This window comes from Balaenoptera ricei, chromosome 4 (genome assembly GCF_028023285.1).
Source record: "Balaenoptera ricei isolate mBalRic1 chromosome 4, mBalRic1.hap2, whole genome shotgun sequence".
Taxonomy (NCBI): domain Eukaryota; kingdom Metazoa; phylum Chordata; class Mammalia; order Artiodactyla; family Balaenopteridae; genus Balaenoptera; species Balaenoptera ricei.
The window spans coordinates 117,931,925-117,950,347 of record NC_082642.1 but is presented as its reverse complement, the minus strand read 5'-3'; positions in this window follow the sequence as shown (position 1 = coordinate 117,950,347).

The following is an 18,423-nucleotide window of genomic DNA, read 5'->3' as shown; positions in this document are numbered from 1 at the left end:
AACTTTATCCTAAGAAAATAGGTTGTTTACAAAACCTACAATATGGACTAAATAATTAGAAGCAAGAAGTATAAAGTAACATTTGTTTTAGGTTTTTAACAAGTTTTTGAAGAGCCAGAAATATGCAAATACGTAGGTGTATATATGCATGATTTATGCATGTGTGTAGCTTATATGGGGGTCCTATGTCCCTTGTTATATAATTACAGATTTACTTATGGAAGTATTGAATTACTTTGCAGTGTTAGCTTGCCTAGCAATATATCAAGATAGTTTAGGAGGACAATACAGATCATTAATATAAAATTAACTATACCACTCTCACACATTTATGTGTTTCTCCCTTATACCCCCAAATTTGGGATGTTTTCAATTTAATTTATTTTCACAACTGTGATAATGACATTTAAAATCTGTCTGTTTCTCCTTTTTTGACCATTTAGCTGTTAATTGCTAATTTTTTTCCATAGATGTATGCATCTCGTGGAAATTTAGTGTTTTTTATGATTTCTAAATGTATGGAACTATATTTTGAACATATTAGGTTTATGATTTAGAGATTAAAATTATAAAAGTCATTTGCAAATATACTATGTAAACTTATCAACTACAGAAAAATAATTCAAAACCTATTAATAAGTAACATTACATTCATATATGAAGAACAGAAAATAAGTATGTGCACATTCTAAATTGCCTATACACTGACAATGTATTGGAGAAAAAAAATTGGACTTGTGTCATTTAGACATATACTTCTCAATCTCAACCATCATTTGTAGCTGAATATGTTTTATCCTTCTTACTCAACATTTCCTCAGTTTAGTTCATCAAATCTCAGTCTGTCTTCTGGGTACATGGTTCCAAGGTCAGCCAGAGAATCAGGAAAAGTTTGTAGATAGAATCTGGGGCCCCCACTCTTGCAATTCTCCTTTCTGATTCCCTCCTGACATTCTAGGGGCTGTGCTTATTTCCAAGATAGTCTCCTTGTTCATTTGGACAGAAGACTAGGTTTTCTATCAGATTTAGATGCACTGGTGGCTCTGATTTCATCCAATCCTCAGGTTAAAGCCTTAAAAATGAGTAACTTACTCTGTACTATTCCTTTCTCTCCAGTTTCCATTCTCTTCCAGAATTTTCCTCCTTGTTTTTTGTTGTCTTTAGTGCATTCAGGTGAGTGATTTTCTTGTATTTGTCTGGACTTTTTAGTTGTTATCTTTGGAAAGGCAGGGGTGGTTGAAAGTCAAGTAGGATCTGACTTGTTCATATTAGAAGCAGACCTTCAGGTTTCCACTAGAGCAAGGAAGTGACTGTAATCCTGAGAAGCAGAATGAGGATATAAGGAGTTTGTTGGTAACAGGTCCTACTCTCCAGAGAAGACTGTATTTGAAATTGTGAGGAGAGGAAAATGTATCAGATATGTCATTTCAGGGCATTTTTAGGGCATTATAGAAATAAGCATGGCTGATAATGATGTGGGAGGCTTGATGCCTTTGGTGCAGGGTGTGGGGATTACATGTGAAAAATAGTGGAACTGTTCTTTGTAGGCTCATTATAGAATGAAGGTGGATAGTGTCCAGATTATTTGGCTGGAGAACAATTCTTCTGTCCTGTAGTTCTAGATAAATAAGAAACACCTGTGCCGGGTGATGGCCTACCAAGGACTCAAAGAGAGCTCCTTGACTTGTGCCAGCCTGAGGGTAGAGGGTGGCTTACTGGCAACCTGAGAGAAAGCTTAGACATAGTCGCAGACTATAGGAATGGAAACACTTGAAACAGTAGGTGAAATGGAATACTTTGACAGAGAGCAGTTGATGACATCGAAGATGAACAGCATAGACGGAAGAACATTGTTTTCTTCCTTTGACTCCTAATTTATTTGTATTCATGTATGAAAATGCTGAAAATGAAGAATACTATGTGTTTGTATTCTTCTAGGTTTGTTTCTGAGAAAGAAATATTTGTGTATCTGTGAGTATATGAATAATTTGTATACCTTTTAGATTTTCTGAGAAGATAAGACATGTCATATGTTATTATAAAAGCATACATTAGTTTTGGAGGTGTTACGTAGTTTGAGACAGATTTGGAATATACAGGAGTTTTAGTGATTATAATTACTTTTATTGTACTCAGATGTTTATTAGCAAAATATGTTTTATTATGAACAATAGATTATCACTTATTTAATAGCTTATACATACTTAATATTGATTTCACATACAGTCCCTTGTGTGTTTTTACCCTTCCATCACTGTAGATTTTGCACAGTACATCAGTTCTTTTTGACCACAGCTAAACAGCTTTGTCAGCTCCAAACTTTCTTTTCTCCTTTTTATTCCCCAATAATTTTTGCCCTACTATAAAATAGATTTGGTCAATGGGAATCCACTCTGTGAGATCACAACTCAGGTACATTTTTGCTCGCATGCAACACATCCAGCCCATCAGTTCTTGGCTCCATGGGCAACTTGGATAACATCTGTTTTACTTGTTTGTTGACATACATCAGCATTTGGGATGTGGTTGCAAATAGAAATCTGCACATTCATCATTCAATTGATCCTTGAGGTACAGCCAACATTCTTCCTTACTAAAAGATTTACAGCTCTTTCATATCTCCTTGTGTTGTACAGAACAACTGATGAGTTAGTTTGTTGGCATTGTTTGCTCTACTTATTCTATTCAAATGAAGTTACATTCCCTTACTTCTTTTTTTTAATTTTCAAGGACTAGTTTCAGTTAAATCCTGTTGATTTTCATTTTTTAAGTGTTAAGCAGTTTTAAAATTTTTAAGTATTAATGTTCACTTTAAATAATTTTACATATTGCCTGAGAAAAATCTGTACATGTGCATGTATGTGTGATGAAACAGAATACTATTGACCCTTGAACAACATGGGTTTCAACTGTATGGATCCAATAATATGCAGATTTTTTCAATAAATATATTTGAAAATATTTTGGAGATTTGTGACAAGTTGAAAGAACCTCATAGATGTACCACATAGCCTAGAAATATTGAAAACATTTTTTAAAAGTTTTATCATGAATGCATAAAATACATGTAGATACTAGTCTATCCTTACACAGGCATCAGGTGAGTGACACTTAATATAAAATTAATAATGTGTTAGTTTGCTTACCATTTTATAAGTTTGCTTTCAAAGAATTACATTACTGTACAGTATGCCTCTCTCGTAATTGGAAAAAACTGCATATCAACCTATTATCACAGGTAGGTGTTTTCAAAGAAAATGTAACAATGTTTCCAATACTTATTATGAAAATGACTGTAATACCATATGCCATAAAAATTTTATAATGATGCATTCATTAGTTTATAGGTTAGGCTACTGTAAAGCAATCGTATTGATTACACTAATCTACATAAAGCAATAATATTGCTGCCTTTTCCTTATCAATGCATGAATTGTTTTACCTGTAAATAAGAATTTTTTTTCACATTATCTTTTCATTTTTGATACGTAGTACTAGTAATATGTATAACATATACAGTGTTTTGTATCATATAAAACAATATTGATGTAGGTACTGGCAGACATTTCATCTTATAAACAGATAATGTAAATTTGTAAACAGATGATGTAAATTTATAGTATCAATAAATACAGTAGAGTAAATATATTTTCTCTTCCCATGATTTTCTTCATAACATTTTCCTTTATTTAGCTTATTTTATTATAAAAATACAGTATATAATACATATAACATACAGAACATGTGTTAATTTACTGTTATTGGTAAGGCTTCTGGTCAACAGTAGACTATTAGTAATTAAGTTTGGGGGGAGTCTAAAGTTATATGCAAATTTTCGACTATGTGGAAGGTCAGCACCCTTTATCCCTGCATTGCTCAAGGGTCAACAGTATTTCATTTCTACAAAAGAAATCAAAATAACATGTATTATATAGATATTTTTAAGAGTACCTATGAAATTCTCACATAAAGAATTATGATGGGTAGTGACCAGACATCTCCATGAACGACTTTTAAAAGGTTTAGATGTACTGAATTAATCTGACTTCAAAAGTTAATGGATAACCATGACTATATTATGGTAAAGACACAAAAATCTGGGGTCAAATATGCCTATTCGGACTTTCAAAAAGAGTTTGGCATTTAACCAGGTCCAGTTTAATGGGTATGTGACCTGTATTGTCACGCTGAGCCTTGCACTCGGAAGGGCACCACACTTGCTTTAACACTCTGCAATCACCATATTTAAAATTCTTAATAATTTTATCTTTAACCTTGTGTTCTGTAAGTGAAGACTGACTTACAGAATCATGGACAATGAATCATCCATGTAAGCAGAAGAGATACATGCAATTTGCATATCCACCTTTCCTTCTCATCCCATTCACATATATAGTTCACAATGTCCGATGAGCAGAGCATTCCAGAGGACCTAAGATTCACAGAAGTTCTGTGTGACTCAAAACAAGTCAAGGTAATTGTGTCTCATCTATAATCAAGTAAGCAAGGGCAATGAGCCTGAGAGCCACAGTTTTCATTTGGACCAGACTTGCTTTGAAGACTTAAAGAAGGTCATGGTGTTCTAAAAAACGCAAACAGTCAAAGGGTCCTATTATATTCTTTCTTACGTTACTTCCCTGTATTTGCCAACCATTTATGCTGAAAGTGATGACATAGAAGAAAAAGGAAAGATAGGGCAATCTATAGTTCCTTTATCTTTCAGTCCTTCCTTACCTATCAGCCAAATGTAGAGAAGTGAAATAAAAGCAGTTGAGTTAGATTTCTGCTGTTTCCCCTGTTCATACAATATGCATATGCATGTGCGAGCTATAAAATACAAATTGTATAATTTCAGGCATTTAAAAACTGCCATTACACAATATAAAGACGATGGTAAAACTTATGCTAATGATTTAACTTTTTATTTATTTTTTACCTAAAATGGCATTATATAGTAAATAAAAATTGCAATGACAATTTGAGACACACATCATGGAAGGATGGGAAAAGCTTTATATTTATTACCTTTAACAGCACTCTCCCCCTGTTTTTCTAACAAGGAATCTCACATTTTTATTTTTACTAGGTTCTGCAAATTAAGTAGCTGGCCTTGAATTTCGCTACCCATTCTAAACTATGTAGGACAATAATATGATATGGATATTAATATGAATTTATGATTGCTAAAGCAGCAGCCAGTTTTTCTAGTTATGAAGATTGAAGAGAAAGAAGAGCTTGAGATGAAAATTAGGCTGAGACTAGATCTGTTGGAGCTTGTCCAAAATATTCACATCTGTGAGATTATTCATAATTATTTCGTCCTGCAGAGAATGTGAAAAATGATAGTTAGGTGACATATTACAATATTGATGTTATATTTTTGACATATACATGACAGAATATGTCCTCCACAGTGTAGACAGCTTCACATAATTTATGCCAACACAGATACTGTCGGGCTATCTTATTGTCACCATTTCACATTGCGATAGAAATTATCTGCTTGACTATACTGGGACCAGTTATATTCCTGTGTTCAAATTAGCGAAGTCTATAAAGAGAGAAAATGTAAAATTAACATGCCATCAAGGATCAGATATGAGGGGGATCAGCTTTACATAATGCCCTTAAGGTGTCTAATACAACCGTACAGATTTGCTTTGCCTTTCCAAATATTGTACCGATATGTGTGTGCTAGTTCTCTCCTCCTCATTTTTAATAGATACTTGCCATCATTTCATAACCTGTGGTTTAAATATGTTGGGGTGATCATAGTCCAATTAAATTGTTCTAAATTCCTATATTATATACTGTATATGTCTCTCAATCCTTTGTTTTTCTCTATATTAATATTTTATGTCTTAAATCATTTTTTAGCCCTTTTGCCATTTATAAAATATGATTCTCTACTATATGAGTTGAAATTTAAATTACTTGCTTCAAATGGATAGTTGCCCATGTAGCCTAGTCAAGATCTGAGCCACTTCGCTGAAGTAGGACTTTTCTTTTTCCTTTTCTTATCTTTGTTTCCACCAGATTTATTTGACAGGTAGTATCTTTCAATCAATCAAATTCATATTAGATATGTATCAGAAGGCTATGGAAACTACAGGGATGACAGCACTTTAACTGACTTCAAGAGACACTAATTAACTGATTTGACTGGAAATGTTTCTAGTATGTGACAAGATCCATGGTTTTAAATAAAACATTTATTTTAAACATTTCATGGAAAATCCAATTTTGATGTTACAGCACTCGCACATGGATATACGCAGCTTATTCCATAATCGGAATTCTTTCGCTCCTCTTGTAAACACACTTTGCATTTGTCGAATTATTCTTTAACATCATAAAAAAAATTATCACTTTAAACAATACTGTGAGGCTGTACAAATGAAAATCAGGCTGCGAAGATAAACGTTTGAAAAGGTATTAACAATTTAATTATGAAATTTTGTGCACAATATGCTATAATATGTAAGAGTTTTAAATTGTTTTAATAGCTTCATCAAAACCTAGCAAGTCCTCAAAAATATTTAAGAAATTTTAAATTACCAAAATGAATTAAGCAAAAATAGAGTTGTGAACCTCGAATTCTAATATGTCATTTATTAAATGTAGGACATGGAATTGTCCTTTGTTAATTTATTTTCTGTTACTACAAAAAAAGGCAAGGACATAATAGCATCATATAATTCTCCCCACCAACTTGTCAGTAATTTTGATTTGAATTAATGGTAATTACTTCACAAAATCTGAGAGTTTCAGTTTAGAAATTGTTAAAGAAAAGTGTGTACCACTACATGGGCCATACACCATCATCCAGATGGTAAAACATATGGTGTTGCTAGAATTGTCACTCTTAGGACTTCACGTGCTACAGCTACTTGATGACAGAATGAGCTTACTACACATTTTTCTAATCATGGTGGAGTGAGCAGAATTTGCCTATGGTATTATATATTGATTTTAGCTAACTTGATTCCATTAAAATTAAAAAATTCTTAACAGCATTATTCAATTAAATAGAAGTGTGTAGTAAATATTTGCGACAAAAAATTTCTGAAGTTTTCCAAATGTCACACTCAAAATTCAGTCAATTCAATCATATTTTTGGTTATTATATGTTATTAAGTGAATTAATTGGCTGGTTTTGTTTTCACATAAGAACAATGTTTTGATTTCATATAGATAGAGTTGCAATCCCTTTTTGTGCTAAAAAGAAGGTAGAGAGAATTAGAGTTAAGGAACTCAGTGCTATAATAATTTAACCAGAGGTTTTTCCTTGTTTTTTTCAAACCTTTATATGATATCAATAATGACATGAAATAGTTTACTTGTCCTTCTATATGCTTGTGTTGTTGTCTTAACCACTTCATGAAAAAAACTTAGGCTTATATAGGTGCTCTAAATCATTTTGTGAAATAGGAGAAGAGACGATGCTATGACTAAATGTTTGAGAGAAAACTGGAAATGATTAAATATTTCAAAGAAACAGAGTGCTAGTAGTGCCTTCTCTGACATAACAGAGAAACTCTGGCTTTTAAACTTGACAGCATCATGTTCTTGGAGCAAAGATTGAGTGACTCAAAAATAAACACAAATAATACAAGCAGATTATATACTAATAACTTACATTAAGTTCCTATTTGTCATTAAAGATGCAGAATAGTGTGACGTATATCTTTTCACTTAATTTCTGAAATGCACAAATTGGAAATGAGTTTTCTGTTATTATTTTTCAGAAATGCCTTCTGAGGTTAACTTAGAGTGTGAGGATGTGTCTCTTTTTCAGCAGTGGGAAGGACTGAGGGAAGTTTGCCAGCCTGTCAGAGCTCCAAAGATGATTATTCAACAATTTGACAATAGAAACTGAAAAAGAATCCTATTATATCTGAATTCTGAATTTTGCTTTCAGAAGGAGGAAAAGACTTAGGTAGAAAACGGTCAGCTAAATTTTGACTGTATTGCTTCAAAAGTGCTAAAAGAAGTTTTCGAATAGGAAGCTAGATATGGCTTTCCAAATAGAGAAAAAAATAGTCTGTGTTAAAAATAACAGTTCGCTGGATGGAACCACATTTTGACAAAGAAATGGGTTATAGAGTGAATACTTTTGTGATACGATTATAATAAGAATAACTGGCAAGAGAAAGGCCTAATCTTTGCAGTGTGATATAACAGATCATACAAAGAAAGTAGTAATATTCAGTTCTAATTTTCTTGTATACCAAATGAGAGAAAAGGAATTGAATAAAATCATTTCAAGGAACAGAAACATGTGAAAATTGTTTCTTTGAAGTTTAATTGCCACATGGTACCAGTATATATCTATAGAAGATAATGTACATATTTCATATTCATTTTAATATTTAGTTTTGGTAAACATTTAAATCATTGAGCATATCATGAATTGATTTATAATTCACAATTTGTAGAGATGATATTTAAGCAAGAAATTATAAGATTAATAGTTCAGGGTAATGCCACAAGAAAAAAGTCTATTTTGATATACAAATCATGTCAAAGTTTAAGGGAGCACTTACAACTCAGTGAATTTGTCATTATTTAAAAATTAGATTTAATCTACATTGATTGAAGGATTGAGCTAACTTTGTGGGTGTTCTCCAATGAGGTCTTTGATTATTTTCTTTAAATAGCATTTAATAGCTTAGCCAAATAGTTTTTTAAAAATAACATGCATAAGAATACCTAAAAAAATCAGAAAACCTCAGCAAGCATGCAGCTATAGAGGACCAAATTCCATAAAATCAAATTGAGCAGTAAGAAATTCAAATAATTATGAAAGTAATCTATAAGTGTTGAGACCTGGTTTAACAGGAGGTGGGAGGGGACAAGAAAAAAAATCTTGGAACTTTATTGATAAACTCAGATAATACAGCTAATAAAATCGTTAAAATATGTATTACTAATGGATCATGGCATCCAGATCAAGAGAGGGAACAGCCTTACTCTAGTCAAAACTAATCTAATTACGTTTGACACATTGTGTCCAGTTTTAAAGTTCATACTTAAGGGGGACATGGATAAGTTAGCATGTATATGAAAGATAAGCATAGAAATAAGGAATGGAAAAAGCAGTATATAATAGTTGAATATTAGTCAATAGAGTTTTAACATGGAAAAGTTTATGTGAGTAGAGGAAAGTGTAAAACTCCATATCCTGTATTCTAGCCACCTGGACTATTTAACTGATGTTGGTCTGCAGTTTTCTGTATCCATAGTTTAGTCAGTCCCTCAAACTGCGATCTCTTTCTTCATTTTTTTTCTCCAGTGATTAATTAAAATTTTATTGATGCTTTAAAGTCAGCCTCTAAAACTATCTCATCGACATGCTTCTGTACAAGAGGGTCTTCCTCTTCCCTGCTCTCCAATAGAACTCGGCACAGGAGGCATCAAGTTCTTTCATGAATGATAACACCCTGGCAGTTTATTTTATCCCCACAGAAAAAATCAGAATGCGTCTTTTCAAGCTTATAACTCTCACAGTTTTTGGCAGAGTCTAAAAAATACTTAACAAAACATTCTGTTAATTAAACATCCATTAATAATTCAAAACAAGATTATTCATATTTCTTTACATAGAGTGGAATAGACACAGTACAAAGGGGAGAGAACATGCATACTTGTATTGACATAAGAAAATGCTGGAAGTGATTACATTGAACATGTTTTAGAAATTTAAAGATGATTATTTTAAGAAAGTAGACTCCTATCCATGAATGCATAATAAGAGCAAATTAAAATTAACATTGGTAAAATGTGTTTAGAAATAAAGGAAACACTTTCAGAAAGATATAGTTCAAACAACTGTACAAATTAAAGGTGAGAGCTTATGCAATAATGAAGAATAAGCCTTTGATAAATACACATCAAACTTTATAGCTTTTGATGAATTTGAATTTTCATGAAATCAGCAATAAAATAAAGTAACATTAATATGTATTTTTCAATAGCATGTGTGTGAGGGGTGTGGGGTTATCGGAAAGAGGATTTCTAAAATATTTTGGCAACTTAAAAAATGAAAGTACAATTCAAGAGGCAAAGTGTTTATTTGGGATCAAAGAATTGCAATTTGGGATACAAAGATTTAGGGAGAAACCCAAATAGTTTTCCTGATTACAAGAGAGGAGCTCAGGATTTTTATGGGAAAAAAAGAGAGAAAGGTGAGGTAATTTGTTGTTGAGAAGAGTTCATTGGTGCATAATGCGGTAATCAACCAGGTGAGGTGCTAGTTGGTAAAGGATGAGGTAAAGCTCCATTTGTACTTCATTGATTGGTCGGGTGAAGTGGTCACTCGTTCATTTATCAGTCCTTTCAACAGGATATTCTAGTATCTTTGCTTACTTCTCAGAATGTTGGTACTTCGTCCAGTTCAGAGGTACAGAAAACAGGACCTGCAAGGCTTTTTCTCTGGAATGGCTGCTCCAGCTCTATTTTAAATGGCTCCACTCTTATCATCTTTCAGTTTTTTAGTAATAACAACATCTAGATCCCTGTTATAATTTAATTATTTCAGCATCTAGAAGTAAAGTAGTATTGTAATAGTGGACTATAGAGGAGAACCAAGGAAAGACAACTCTGATTTGGGTGCTTCTTCTCTGAAAGAGACATACTATTTGCCCTTCCATAACATTAGCAAGAAATATTTCTTAATGCTAATTCAAAGGGACAGTTGCAGCATATTAATGCAGCAAATAGATGGTAGAAATCTTGTGGCCTTTATCAAAAGAGATACAATTGCTACTCAATCTTTAGCACTATGGGAACATTTGGCGTAATAGAATCGTTTATTCATAATGCACTCTTTCTTTCTGGCATTAATTTCAGTGTCATTCACTAAGGGGAGAAAAATGCTTGACACAAACAGCAGGCTATAGTCTTTCAAAAAGAGGTTCTTGCATGACACTATTCCTAAGAGATTTGCTTCAGTTAAAAGCATTCTTCTGTCCTGTGGATATTTGTGTACATGTCTGATCGAGTGGAAAAAACTGCTAGAGAAAAATGAGATCACAAATGTATGTTTTGGCTGCCATCAAGTCAATACAGTAATAGGTTGGTGAAAACATCAAAACACAATCAAAGCTGCCTTCAGTGTCTGAGTGCAGAATTCACTGGGCAGTCAGATAGAAAAGGTCATTTTTTTCCATTTCATCAGTAATCATGAAGGAAAGAAATATGAGGATCATGATTTTTATAAAAAAGTTTACATGGTTGCTCCAAGAAGATAGTCTCTGAATATTCTTATTAAGTATGTGTGTTTACTTGATAAGCCAAAATGTAGCAATGAGGCATTGACAGCCAAGTGAATCTGTGCTTGCAAATGACTAACAGAGAAGTAGACAATTCAAGATATACTTACAGAAATTGACACATATTTAACGTGTAAATGCTTGGAAAATCCTTTGGTACATTTTTGAAGGCATTAAGGGAAATAAAAATGTATATGACTACAAAAGAAATCTTGCCATCAATACTTTCATGTTAATTATAATAAAGGATCTGTTTGATCAAATCAATATTGCCTTACAAAATCAAGCCAATGATGCTTTAACAATAATATGGATATATAAATCTTAAGAGAAAAAGCTAATCTATGGTACATAAAAGTTCAAAATCCTTTCTCTCACTGTGTTGAAAATTTGCTCTTTTAGCACACATTTTAATCATATGCCTATAGGAGAAAACAAATTCTAGTATAAAAACAATAAAAAATTAAACCCCATTTTTATATATTATGCATTCATATATGCATTGTGTTAATTGGTAACCATTTAAACCAGAAACAATGTTTGTGTTTATGAGTTGAGCAGTGATATAACAACAACAAAAAAGTGGTTTTAATATCTAACCATACTTACATTCAATGTGTGTTTTACACTAGGCAGTATAATTGGATTGTTTTCTACAATAACTCAATTTTTGGGTAAGAGTGGAAAGAATAGAAACATAAGTAATTGTAATGTAATGTGATAACTGTTATAATTATGAAGAGCTGTGGAAAAACAAAGAAGAGAACAATCAACTCTGTCATATTGGACAATATTTTTATAGTATCTGATATGGTATAAATTGGCAGTTGTTAAATATTCTCATTAAATTATATTTGGCTTAATCAGGGTTCTTCATACTGCCTATATTTATTACGTGGGGGATGGTAGCAGAGTATTTCACTTAGGTAAAATAGAAATATATATAATACATATATGGGATATAAAATATCAGAATAAATCATATATAGTATTGTTTGTAATATTTTATTTCACTTGTATATATCTATACACATACTTATACATTCACTGACCAAATAAATTATACTGTTTAGAATTATCATGTTAAAACTTTGAAAAACATGTTTTGGCGTATCTAACAACTTATAAAATGGGAAAAGAAACTATAGAAAATTAGATGTCAATATCCTTCCCTAAACACAAAGAAAAATTCAACAGTGAATAGTACTTTATAAGCTAGGAATATCTAATGCAAACTGAATGCCAAAGCTGAAATAGATTCAATAAGAATAATTGTGAAGATAATTTCTTATATTAACAATAAAAATATATTTACCATATCTATAATAATGTCATCAATAAGTATTATTGTGGGTTTTTTTATTTATTAATTTATTTTACTTTTTTGGCTGTGTTGGGTCTTCGTTTCTGTGCGAGGGCTTTCTCTAGTTGCAGCAAACGGGGGCCACTCTTCATCGCGGTGTGCGGGCCTCTCACTATTGTGGCCTCTCTTGTTGCAGAGCACAGGCTCCAGACGCGCAGGTTCAGTAGTTGTGGCTCACGAGCCCAGCCGCTCTGCGGCATGTGGGATCCTCCCAGACCAGGGCCCGAACCCATGTCCCCTGCATTGGCAGGCAGACTCTCAACCACTGCGCCACCAGGGAAGCCCAGTATTATTGTTTTGATTTTCTTTGTGTGGGCCATTCTACAAAGAGTTTAGAAATATTCTTTGATCCTTATTCCTTGATCTTTATGATAACTCTAGGAGATGAATATTAATATCCTCATTATATAGATGTATCAAATGCAGTAAGGGAAATTAGGCTATTTGAAGAATTCTAGAACATGCCAAATTGGGTCCAAAGATTATTCTGCTAATCACTACACTATATGCCTGTAGATGTTTACTGAACTTTACAGGAAAGATCTTATCCCTAAAAGTTTCAGCCTGGAACAGGCATGGTAGATCATAATTAGAACAATCTAAGTATTTCAGTGTTTTTCACACAGCAGCATGTATCAGAATTGTCTGGAGAGTTTTGAAAACACAGATACCTGGGCCCTATCCCGAGTCTCTGAGGAAGTATAAGGTAGGGCTGAAGAATTTGCATTTTTAACAAATTCTCAGGTGAAGCTAAAACTGCTGGCCTAGGGACCATACTTTGAGACTCACTTCTGTAGGTGTGTCCAGGATGCCCTTGGAATGGGAAACCAGTGATCTAGACAGAATGAATCAGATGATCTCTGCACAGGATGTAGCCATCAGCATGGGAGCAGGCTTTCCTGAGGAATCTGCTGTAGAGTATTATATTAAATCTATTGACCATAAGGTATATTGAGGAATTCTGAGGAGTGAAAATAGTTAGCTGTCCCAAAATATTTTTAGTTTTCAGTTTTATATTTTTAAAATGAAGGCTGGGTTGCATAATGATATTTATCTTATATAATTATAAGAATGTGGCTACTGCTTTATTCACCACTGCCCACACAAATGCTACTTCTTTGCTCTTTTCAATATCTACTTCCCCAAGTAGTGCAATGAGTAAAGAAATCTAAGCAAACTCTCACCTCAAAATAAAATATATTCTAATTATAAAATATAATAAAATGTTATGAACAAAGAAAGTTTGCTACATGCACCAGAATATATAAAGTTATCCTAACCTAAGTCTATAAACGGGTCATAAGCCTAATTAAACATGTTTTTATATAAAACATGAAGGAATATTAACAAGATTATGTTAGGGATAGTGGGGGCCAGGAAAATGTTTACTATTGCTAAAACAAAAACCTTGGAATTGAGGCAAACGAGAGGATAAATCAGACTCAGATTTAGCAAGATTCCTTTTAGAAGAGCAAACATAGCTGGGTTTGGAGTGGGGAAAATGGAATAATTTATCGACTGAGTGAGAATTACCAAGGAGAAGCAAAAGGATCTTCAGGATTTTGAAATTGTAACTTCAGTAGCAGGCATGTTTGGGTAAGATCAGCTATGGCATGCCCGTATTATTGACATTTTTTCATGAGGGGAATAGTTTTCAAGAAAATTGCCCCAGGCTTCATGTCTATTTCAAGGAATCTTATAGGGGATCTTCTAGTTTTCATGTATTCACAGTGAAATGGGCTGTATTAGATACCTTGACTTATATAACCTTAAATCCAGTTTTAAAGGGGGCATTTATGCCAAATAATTTATTATTATTTTGTTACAGCAAAAAATATTAAGAAAGAAAATTGCAGCAGCCAACCTATAGAATGGCTACTATTTTTTTTTATGTTATTGTTTTGAGCTGATGGCAAGGGCATAAGTAAAGAACTGTGTTTGCCCACCTAGCAGGAAAGCTAAGATGAAACTATAAGACAGTGTTGATAAAGGGCACACAGGAATAAAAATGACAAAAAGAGGAGAATTTACATTATATACATGTTTGCCCCAAATCAGATGGAAGGAGCAGGGACTAATACGGACTTTCAGTTGAGTCACAGATGTAATTATTTTGGCAAGCTAATGAAACTTTTATAATTGGAAGATACATGGCGTTTTGGTTTGAATAGTATTAAAGTTGTACAGTATGCTGACAAAAAGAATACCTCAGGTTGCTTATTACTGATACTGTGTTTCAAGTATTTAAAATGGTGAATTGTGAAACATAGCATATATATGCTAAAGAACTTATGGTTATTGTATAAAGAAGAAAAATATTTAACAGTTGTGTAACTAATACCCAGATTCAGATATAAAACAGCAGTACCTCTGAAGCCTCTTCTGTGCCAGGCTTTGTTTTCTAGGCCCCGATGTAGTCAACAAAGTTTAAATTTACAAGATAACGGCAAATGCAAAGCTGGGTTTAGTGCTCAGCTTACCTTTCCTGGTTCCTAGACTCACACAGTGTTTGAACTAATTATTCTGTATTCTTTGTCAGCTTAGTTTTACATTTATGATATTTCCTTTAGTAAATACATTATTCCTACATAATGATTACTTACAATAATAGGAAGGCTGATCAGTGTACCATAATCCTTCCTGAAACATCAATTAGTGAAATGTGTTTTTATACTTGATATATAAGTTAATAAACATCAAGTTGGTTTTAATCCAACCAGGGTCATATTTTATCCATGCAAATGGATTGCAGATCATTATAGTAGAAAGCAGGAAGATGGCAGAAAAACCTGTTGGTTTTATGAAGGAGGGGGTGTGCATTTACTTCTCCAGAAGTGTTCTTTTAAAAATTATCCTGGAAGATATTAGACTAGAGCATTGGAAACTTGAGCACTTTCCATGCCCTGCAAATGTGGCAACAGAACAATCCCAGGGAAGGAAAAATTTGTATTTTTATTAAAATGGTCAGAGTACCAATGCTGACAACTGCTGAGAGAAAGATGTAAAGAAAAACAAAACAAACACAATATTATAACTTGAAGAGATAAAAAATTGTGGTGCCTTCATTTCAAGAAACATTTTCTCTACCCAAGCAACTTTTGAGAACTTAATACAAAAATAAAGAAAATAGATAGGGAAGCTGGAGTAAAAACTAATGGCATCATGACAGATGTTTCAGGCACAGTTAAAATGGTTATTATGGCAATAGCTCAGGAGTAGTGGGACAGAGAATGGAAGATAAGCAACTGCATTACAGGTAGAAGTAGAAGGAATGACAGTTTGCCCTACACCAGCAGCATGGGCTAGTCAGAATGCATTTGACAGATTATCAGTAGAGTATTTTGAGATACATATATATCACCCTGATAACCACTCTCTGCAGGAATATCTTAGAGAATCAAAAGAATACTAGAATTTGACCTATTTCTTTACCTTTTCACTTAAAATAACCTAAAATTATAAAATTTGAATGACAAAAATAATACTGTATATTTTTATATCATTGCTCTATTAAAATGTAAATTATTCCAGGAACTATTTGAATGGTTAGACCTTTCTTCATTATCTTTTTCTCCTCTCTGGAAAACTGAACTCCAAATCCTTTTTCTTCTAAAGCATAGCTAATTTAACTGTATCTGATGTATTCATCATTTGCATTTGTATTTCTGTATATGCATATGCTTGAAAGAACCCTTGCAGTATTCAGGAGGGAAGGTGTAGGCTGGAAGATTCCACCTACATCATTCTTTGCTCCAGAACATCTCAGATTTTAGCTGTAAATTGGTGACTCTGACTTAATTTTCATTTAGTCAGAGAGTTTCTTGGCTTCAGTTATCTGAGGAAAAACAAAAACAAAAACAGTCTGTCAACCTGGGGTTGACACAGAGATTGTATTTCTGTTTTATTTTAAGCTTGACTATGGTTTTGAGCGATTAATTATTCAGTCATTCCTAACAATTATTATAACGATCAAGCAAGGATATCTATTTGAAAGTATTTACAAAAGCAAAATCTCTTACTCAAGAGATTTTAAAACTACTTCCATCATAGTGTCTATATTTGACAACATTTTCAATATAAGATTTGTTTACTAAAAGATTAATTAGCCCTGTTTTCCAGTGTATGTTCAATCTAAAAATGTACATCTAGAATAATGTTGACTTTTTTTAGAAAGAGAAAAATACAGGTTTTTCAAATATAGGAATCTTTTCTGAAGCTTTTTCTTGTATAAAACACTCCAAAAATGGTTACCAAGTATGATTCATTGCTGACAAAAAAGCAAGAAGTGTGAAGGATTTGCTAAGTACCTCATTTCTTTTTTAATGTAGTTTTTTTCTGTTCACTTTATTATTCTATGGTTGACGTTTTCAGCAGTGGGAATTCAGTGATGTTTTGTTAGAATTCATTGTTAACTTGACATGGCTTTTGTTTGTTGTGATGTGTTGTAGGTAGGAATGAACAGGCCTATAGGATTTCTAGCTGTTAAGACACAAGAACAAAAATTACCTTTTTTTCCTTCTTTTTTTAAAAAAATGTTATTGAAGTATAGTTGATTTACAATGTTGTCTTAACTTCTGCTGTAAAAAATTACCTCTTTAAATTATTTTAATGTTTAAAACCATCTCAGAAAACCTCTATACTAGCAATATAAGAAACAGCATTAAAGCACATGGAATTGAAAATATATAATTTTAACCCCTTCCTCCAAATGTCACACTCATCTCTCTCTTGCAAATGAAAATTTCACCATTATAAAAGTTTAAGTACAGTTTTAATTCTTAAAGAATTTCAGTATTTTAATTAAATTAGCTCAACTATGCATATTATGCTTTTGTTATCAATTAAAATAGCTTATTTGCCTTAATTTTAAGTAGAGAAAATCAAACTAAAAATTACATTGAATTCCAGTGTGTAAGTCAGATTCATATGATATTAATTTTAATTGACAATAATTGTTCAAAATCATGTTCTCTTTTCTTCATATTAGTGCTAAGTGACTATTAGTTGCATCAGATACCTTGGAGATACCTTAAGGAAAAAACATTTTCATATACATTTGCAAAAATATATTTTTTGTTGTTGAAGACAAAAATTTCCACTTCTCTAGAGAAAAAGCAGAGGATAGGTTAATAATGAAATGTTAGTAGCAATATAACTTTTATATTTACCATACTGTCTACATGTATCACTGCAACCTATCTCACCCAAATATCTTTGTTGAAAAGGTGACAAAACTGAGGGAAGTAGAAAATAAAATAAATATTATTAACATAAGCTGATTATTGGTGATGATGAGCATAGGAATATTATTTACAGAAAGAATATTCTTGAGTTGAACAGTTTATAAATAAGAATGAAAATATCAAAAATATTGAATGAGGCAATTGTCTGATAATAATGGCTGTGTAAAAATCTGTGGGTGTAGAATACAGAAAGTTCTATGTCAGATAAAAATGAGAGATGTCACTCAGTAAAAAACACTGATAATTAAGACAATTCCCATGTTGAGTAGATATTGAAATGAATGTGAAAATTTTTGAATAAATAACACAAGTAGAGTTGTACGGTCACTTTCAATTGACTATGGTTGCAACGGTAGTATATGGTTATCACTATAATTTAAGGAACATTCTGTGGGATCTAAGCAACTTCAGTTTGTGAATGGGACAAACGATAAGCTTAAGTCAATATAATGGCTGGGAGTACAAGCCCCCTCTTTAAAAGTATGATTTATGCCACTTCACTTTTAGGAAAGACCTACATTAGTACCCTTTTTTCTAACCAGAA